We start from the raw sequence: 8,517 nt of genomic DNA, 5'->3' as shown, positions 1-8,517 counted from the left end.
GTTATCCCCTACTGGTAACAGTGGGCAAGCTCCAGACTCTTGCTTTTTAATACTTTAAAATTGTACATGTGTATAATTGCCGTGAATGCTATGGTTTGGAAAGCGTGTCATTAGTGACAAGCTGTGTTTATGTTCCTATGGAAATGGAATTATATTGTTCTTGCTGTGCCTCGTACATTTGAAACGTGATGTTTTGGATGATAATAAAACTATGTAAACTGCATAGTTCTGTACATCCCATGGGATGAGAACGTAAACTTTTATAAAACTTTTCTTTGATGCTTAAGGTGATTCTTTATGAGCATTTTTGTTAAAATGGCATACTATGTATGTTGTACACTGAATCTTTTCTGAAGCACAGTCTCTTTTTCATATGTCTGTTATTTAATACTGCTCCTATCTAACACATGATCTTTAAACAGATGATTTCTAGTTTGATACTGATATTGTCAAATGAATAAATCCAGCTCAGTGCCTTAAGACGTGGTCACTCTGTTCTTTCATCTTTGAAAACAGTGTGGGGCTATGACTGTATTTGGGCCAGCCTCCCCTACTGTGGCCCGGGTACACTATATGCATTGTTCCACTTACTGGGGAGTTGGTTTGAAGTTATTGTTGATGGATTTTGGTAACAGACAATGAGTGTTTCTGACAAAATCTCATTCTCAGACCCCAACACTCCTCAACTGCATGGTTGTTGCACAGCAGTTGTGTACAACGTGCAGTGCTTCAGTCCTGATGTTAATTGCTGCAAAAAATCCTGCTGGGAATAACCCACCTGCTCCACTACTTTGTGCAAAATCTCTAGATGACTAGCTGCTTTGAGGAGAGCTATATAGGGGAACCCTCTTCATATTTATCCTGGCTGTAGTGATCAGGATATTCAGGGATCAGACTTTCAGTGTAGCTGACTTAAAGAAAACATGACCAAATGGTTTGGATGCTCACCTTTGCCTTGAGACACCTGGATTCGATTTTCTGGTCTTCAGCTGATGGCTTTTGGTCTTTAATGAGATTCACAGAATTAGTAGGAAGCAGCTTTTCAGGTAACTAGAGGTGGGCTCAAAATCTCTTCCCCAGTTTCCCTTCTATAAAGTTAAGGTGTTTATCCCCACCAAATAGTGGCTAGATGTTATGCAAATGCTTATGCAGTGGCTAGGTACTTCAACAATGAGATCGGGGTGAGGTGGGGTGTGCTTTTACCATTGTTTGAAAAATGTTACACTGATTTTTCTTCTTTTTTTTTTTTTCTTTGATGCCACCCTCCTCTCCTCCACCCAATTAAATAATTTAGCGTGGAAATCTGCACATGGGGACTGGCTCATTTGTTCTTAGTATACGGCTGTTATGTATCTTCACACTATACAAGAAATAAGTGACCAGATTATCCAAAGTAATTACAGTTTATGTATTGCCAGACATAGGTGATAAGGTTTGGCTGAGTGAACCAATAGCTCTGTATAGGCACGCCCACAGGTCTAAACAGTATGAGGCTTCATGACAAATATTGTCTCAGAGGACTGGTACACAGTCAGTAACTAGCTGTTCAGGCACACTGAACACCAAGCATTGCTACCAGCTCTGTGAGCTTTCTAATAGCTGAGGACTATTTTTCAGGTGAGCCCCAGGCTGCAGCTAAGCAGGGATTTCTCTCTGGAGCAATACATCATGTCCCAAGCATATCATATCCCTCCAGTATATCCCACAGTGGGTGATCCCTGCATTGTGGTTCACCTGTTTGTGCCACCACCTGGGGAACAAGATCAGGGAAATGAAGTGGGTTAGAAATAACCTGGGAGGGGGAAGATTGTTTCTCTATTCGGTTGCCTGAGCAGCTGTGCACTTGGAGCGATCAAAGCTGGAGGTGAGGGGGAGGGAATGAAAAGGGATGGGGGAAAACCCTGCCAGCACAAGCCCCAGAGGGGTGGCTGGTCTGCACTGAGCTGTGGGATTTTGCAAATGATTTGTCTCTGTTTGTGTTAATTTCTGGTGTGTAGTTTTGTTTTCTCCTGGGGGGACACTGAAACTCATGCTAGCTGCAAAGGAAAACACAAGTGTGTGCAGAAACCCACTGCTTGCAGAACTGGTGAAATTAGGGAGCCAGACATGCCTTTTCTCCTCCTGGGCTTAGCAGGTTTCGTGCCCTCAGATCAGCTTGTGACCCTGAGACCGAGCCTGCCACCATGCTCCTCTGCAGGGCTTCCTGATGTGAGCAGCCCACAGCAGCTCTGGAGATCGTGTGAAGAAGTGCTGAACTCTTCACTCTGTTCATGAAGGAAGATCGGGTTTAGGTCATGCCTTTGAAACAACATAGGAGAGAGAGAAGTCAAAGTCCCTTTTTTCCCATTTTCTTGTAGCAGCTGCATCTTTGTACCCCCTGCCCCCTCCTCCTGTCTCCCACGCCTCCTGCAAGCGAGAGAGTTTTGCTCGCTGCCTTGTTTCTGCAGGTTTCTTATCTCCTAAACTCGGGCCCCTGATTTTCTAATCCTGCAAAGAGAAGAGGCTGGGAGGAGCAATTGGAAGAAGTAGAAATAAGGGTTTTCTTGCCTGGGGGCTAAATGAGCTTCCCTGTTAACCCAAATGCAAGTTGGAGAGATGCTACAGTACCACAGGGCAGTTTGCCAGACCTGCCCATGTGTGGTGGTGGTGAGGATGGGGACGGAGGCCCTTGGCCAAGCGCTAATCCCTTTGGTGGGACCTTGGGGAAAACAGTGTATTGCTTTTCTGGCTAAATGGCAGAGGCAAAGAGGCAGCTGGGGAAGGGACACTGGAGGTGTAACCCCTGCAGCAGCTGGGAAGACCAAGTTGGGAAGGACTGCGGTGTAGGGAGCCGCACAGTGCTGCACATGGATGGCTGGAAACAGCTTCCCTTGGGGCTCTACCAGCTGCTTCGAAGGCAGGCTCAGACACCGGGGGTGAGGACTTGGCTTCCTGCACTTTGCTTTGCATCCCATGCCCAAGGAAGGACTTTGCAAATTCCTGGTGAACAAGCACCAAAGCACTAATTGGAGCTCGAGCATCCTTTTCCTTACAGGAAAGGCCCAGCAAGGTCCATTTCTAAAACTGCCACCACCCAAAGCTAATAATTTGGGCAAAAGGAAAACAAGTCATTTATAAATAGCATGTGCTGGCCAAACTCAGCAACGCCCAAAAAAATTCAGCTGGACCTTGGGAGTGGCTCACTACAGTCCCATGGATGCACTCGTGCTGCTTTGGGCTGGCCACCAGAAATAGCCCTGCCGACTGATACTGGGGCATGGTGACTCACCGGGGAGGAGGTGAGCTGCCGTGACAGCCGCCAGCCTTTGCTCAACTGCACCCCACACCTCCCGCGCGAGGCAGCACCACGTGCCACTGGAGCGGTGGGGTGGCACGGCCACGGGGTCGGTCTGAGCTGTGCCCAGGAGAAGGTGGGTTTGTCCGCAGAGAGGCTGTCAGAGGGAAGAGAGCTGGGGATGAGCCAGGGATGCTCCAGAGTGAGATGTGCAAGAGAAAACAGCTGTGCATAGCTGATCCTCGTCAAAGCTACATGCAACAGCAGCATCACAGTCACCCACAAATTTGATCTCAGGTGTGGGTCTTGCTCTAGTAGGAGCCCATTTCAGAGGAAGGATGCTGTCATGGTGTCCATGCACAGCAGGGCAATGGCCCACTTTCAGGCTACAACACTAGGCATAGCTTTGCCAAAACGAAAAATTCAAAAAAATGGCGATGTTTGAAAAGTTTAAAATCCCTCCTGGTGCTGATGGCAAGACACCCACTGAAGTGGCATGCAGCCGAAGAAGGGTGAGGGATGGAAATGAGAGACAGGCTGGGAGGGACTTGGCGAGATGTACGCAGAGCCCAAGAGGAGGGGGCGGCAGGAAGGCGTGCATCAAACCTCCGGCAGAGTTGGAGCTCCATGGAGCCAGCAAGCAGCCTGGGGCCTGTTGAGGCTGCTGGCAGTGCGAAGGCTTGCCTTCTCCTGTAACTCTCACTTACAGTAAGCCAAGGTCAACTTTTCTTCTTCCCCTGCCCCCCAAAAAGAGGAGAGGAGAGGGGAGGGGAGAGGAAAAAAACGTTTTATCCAAAGAGGAAGTCTTCAAAACCAGTGTGTGAATTCCCAGTGTAAGTCTTCTCCCTTTGTCAGCTCCTCTCTCACCTGTCTAAACCGCAAGTGAGCAGGAGCTGCTGCATGTGGTCCTGGTACACGTAAGCTCATGGCAGAGCTGACCCTGAGCAGACCCTGTGCCACACCGTCACTGCAGATGCTGCTTTGCGAGCCTTTATCCACCAGCAGTATAAAGATCCCCTCCAGCCACTGAGCTGTTGTGTCTTATTTTTGTGCATAATAATAGTAGTTTCCAAGCTGAACTTGGTGTCCTCATCACCCATGCCAGCCCATCCCACAGTGTCCCTCTGCAACGCCGTCTGGTCCCCGTGAGTCACGGCACCGCACATCCCGCAGTGCCAGCCAGCCTGGTGGCCCTCTGCCACAGGCGCAGAGGGATGCTGGGGGAGGCTGGCACCATGGCTCTGCCTCTGCACTTGATCACCAGCCACTTGGAGATGACTTGACTGTCCCTAGTGGCACAGGTGGAGATGTTTGGGGACCCTTGGCTCCATTGCCCGCTGAGCTCCTGCTACAGTGCCTGGAGATGGTGGGTTTCAGCTGCTGCCCTGGGCATGGCTGCGAGCGTAGCTGTGTCCCAGGGATGACAGCAGCCCAGCAGCACCGTGCTCCCATCCCGCAGATGCTGGTGGCCCAGGGACAAGTGGGATCCCCAGGAGCATCTGCCGGGCAAGACCCTGCCAGGACACCGGGGCCAGGCACTGTGGGGACCATGGCTGTGCTTTCTGGCATACAGAGGTGGCAACACCAGAGTTCCAGGGATGCCAGCGAAGGCTCCTACTGAGGGATGTGTTTGAAAAATGATCCAGAAACCCCGTGTAATGACGTATGGTCTAAGCGGCTCCCTGCTCGCCCTGCAAACCCCCTGTGGAGGGACACGTACGCTGCATCCATGTGGGTTTGAGTGTAGGTAATTTCGAAAGAACAGAAAACCAGGTTTCACTGTCTCAGGCAGACTTAGCCAAATGCCATTTTCATGTATGCACTGGGTTACTGTCAGGGAAAACTGAACCAGTTTCTGTGTAAGAAAAGATCTTTTCAAGCAAGGAAGGAAGTACCCTTTGAAGTCAAGTTGGCTCTTCCACAGACATATGAAAACGTCTTTGGCTGCAACACATCAACAACTCGTCTTGCCAAAAGAGCAACATTTCAGGGAAGGGAAATGACCCAAATAATGTTAAAAATGTTCAGGAAGGTCTGGCTCCCTTTCTACACTGTTTTATGCAACTGCTAGCCCAGTTAGGTTTTATTTTCCAGCCTTGCAGGAAGACTCCAGTATTAACTGTGGCATCTTCTCTTAGCCTTCCCTGTAGTGCACGTGAATAAGGGCAGGTTTGATAAGAAGTCAGAAATGAGCTGGAAGGAGGAGGCCTCGAGGTGTGTCTCCGAGCATGCATATCTTAAAGAGAGGCATGGTATTTCCTCCTGTGCCTCATGAAATTTGTAGATGGAGCCAGAAGGATTTCTTTTTTCCATGATGAAGGGGGGTGTGTGTGTCTTCCAGCGCTGATTTACCAGGTGGGCGCTTGGGCAGTGTTGCACATTCAAACACCTGAAGTCAGAGTTAACGCGCGTGCCCGGCATCCCTGTACGCCTCATGTTCTGGCACACCAGAGGACTGGAGCGACCACTCAGCAATTCCCTCCATGGGTCCATGAGCAAGAGCCCACTTGCACGCACACCTCCAGGCCACTTGTTAGGACACGGGAGAGATGAAACCAGCACGGTAGGAAGGCCTGCTGGAGATGGTCAGCAATAGAGTCCTTTCATCCCTCAGCTGCCTGGGGAAAGGAGGAAAATTCTGGATTTAGGCAAGGAAATGTGGTGTTCCTTGGAAACTTCAGCTAACTCCAGCTGTTGTAAGCTGGAATTTGCCTTCTCTTAGACTTTAACATTTTGCATGCCCAGCCTTCATATTTCAGTAGATACTATTCTTCAAGATTTTGCAATAGTGATGATTACAGTACTTCATTGTGCCTTTTTAATCAGAAAAGATCTTATTTATGTTTAGGAAATGGTTTTAATGAACTGGATAGTGCTGCTATGTGAAAAGTCGTCACAGCACAGTCAAGCTTCTTGCAGAAGCAATTTGTACCAGAAGCCATAAAGACAGATCATCTTCTCCAAAATTATATTGTTGGTATTGTATTTGCAAATGTTGTCTCAGGCAACATCACCTCTGCCCCTGAAAGATTATGAAATGAGGCACCAGGGAAACATGTGCAGCTATTAAATATTGGCCTGTTGAGGATGACTCATCTTCATAACACTCCCAGCTGGGTGCTCATCTCCCAAGGCTCGTGAGGCTGTGAATACTAAGCTGAAGTGATGCACACACAGCAACATAACAGTTTCAGACCAGAGTTTTGAAAAGACGAGCAACCAACTGAGTGCATAAGATTGCATGCACAATTTCAAGTCTAATTTATAAGGTCAGTTGCCTTAAGTTTGTAAATTGGTATTTTTACAGATACAGGGACACATTTTCAAAGCTTGAATGGGACAACCCAAATAACCAAGTGTAACTTTGTAATCCACCCTGTGTGGAGCAGGGGTTGGACTAGAGATACGTCCTGCTCCACGTGGACGTGAAGCTTGAGGGGGGCAGGAGGCAGGAGAAAGCTGAGCCACCCTGTATCCCATTGCCTGCTGACCCACGTTTTGGATGGAGAGCAGAGTCTGATGCACAAAAAGGCAGTCACAAAAAGGCAAACCTTGTCTCCCTTCAGCATCTGCCTGCACCCTCACATCCAGCTGGTGTCCCAGAGCCATGGGACCCTTCCTCCTCCTTTGCTTGCTTACCTCACCTCTGTTCCCAATCTTGCAAGGTCTTGGGAATGGCTTTTATAATTTCCACCTCGCCATGACACAGTGTCTTTTACTCCCTGTCCCTGCAGCTCTCCCAGTCTATCTCTTGTGCCTGGAAGAAACGACAGAAGGAAGCCTTGTTTCCCCCATCCAGGCAACTTTTGACATGCTGCAGGGCAGGGACATGCCTGCTGTCTGCGGGGCACTGTCCCCCCATGCTTCCCCCCGCTTGACTCAGTCATCTTCTGTCCCCTCTCCTCTGAGGTGTCTGGGAGAGAGACTACCAGGACCTCAGTGCCTTTCTGAGCAGAAAAGTCCACCTAAAAGTGCTAGCGCCGTGATATGAGGGTTACTCTCCTCTCTCCTGCCAGCCCCTGCGAGGGAACATTTTGCTGGGAGAGGAGCCAAACAGAAGGCCTGGAAGGGTACAAGGCTTTAGCGGAGGATGAGACTTGGCATAGCTGCACTGTCACCAAAACGTGAAGAGCAGAGGTGGCCTGTACACTGTGCTTGCTCTGAGTCAGCGTGCTGGCAGTGCTGGGCTGGCTCAGATGGCAGGTACTGTGGGAAGCTGACCGCGGTGGGAATGGGTCCTGCGCTACCCCTCAGCCGGTGCTGAGCAGCCATGGTACCCAGCACATCTCCTGTGGGAGCACTGGCATACTGCTGTAATACAGAGCGGACAGATTAAGGATTATTTCCACTTTCCCAGTGATGTCAGTGCCTCCAGCTCATCTCCTCTCGGGACACGAGACAGTAAATCTGAAGCCATTCCACTGTCAACTCGTGAGTCAAGGCCATAGGGTGATGCATGCACCTAAAGGGCGTCGGGGAAGCAGAAGCTGACCAGAGACATGCGCTGTAGTCTGACCCTATTAATTTGCCTAATGCATTTATCCATAGCATGCACACAGGTTTCTCTTTTCGTTGAAGTAAGTCTCTTCCCTGCCTTCACCTTGCACACGCCTGCCTGTTTTGCAGGACATTAGCAGCTCGCTCTCTGCACCTCGCTGAGCAGGCTGGTGTTTCTGAGTTTAAATCCCTCCTCTCCTCCAAGTAAAGGAACAGACTGGTTTGTGCCACCCTGCCCTCAGGTACCCTAAGAGACTTGCAGCTTTGCTAGGCTGATGCTTTCATGCCCCTTGTCTGCCCAGGTCCTGTGCAGTCTCTGTGGAGCTACCTAGCTAGCAAAACAGGAACGCTGCCTGCATTCGGCGAGCCCACTCCTGCCCCAGCCACGGCAGCTGACACTTGAGCTCTGAGCTACTCATTTATGGCAGGGTCCTTCTAATTATCTCCACCTCCTCCTCGGCAGCCGGTAGTGTAGTCCCAGGCGTGCACTTCAGAAACCCCATATGGAGCACGTCTGTCCTGCGTCTGCTGGGACAACAGGCAATCACACATATTTAAGGAGCTATGTTACTGCTAGTGATGAGCTTCACGTAGCTTTCCATCCCAGGGCGGTGCATGCAGGATTATTCACAACCTCCACAGCTCCCACGGACTCACTCCTGGCGGGTAGCTGACTCCCAGTGTCACGCTTGTGACTGTACGGGCGTGCTGCCAGGGACAGAATATCTTCCTGCATTTGTCCCGGT

Source organism: Grus americana, chromosome 2, assembly GCF_028858705.1.
Source record: "Grus americana isolate bGruAme1 chromosome 2, bGruAme1.mat, whole genome shotgun sequence".
Lineage (NCBI taxonomy): Eukaryota > Metazoa > Chordata > Aves > Gruiformes > Gruidae > Grus > Grus americana.
The sequence above is the reverse complement of the archived record's forward strand: the minus strand, read 5'-3'. Positions refer to the sequence as shown.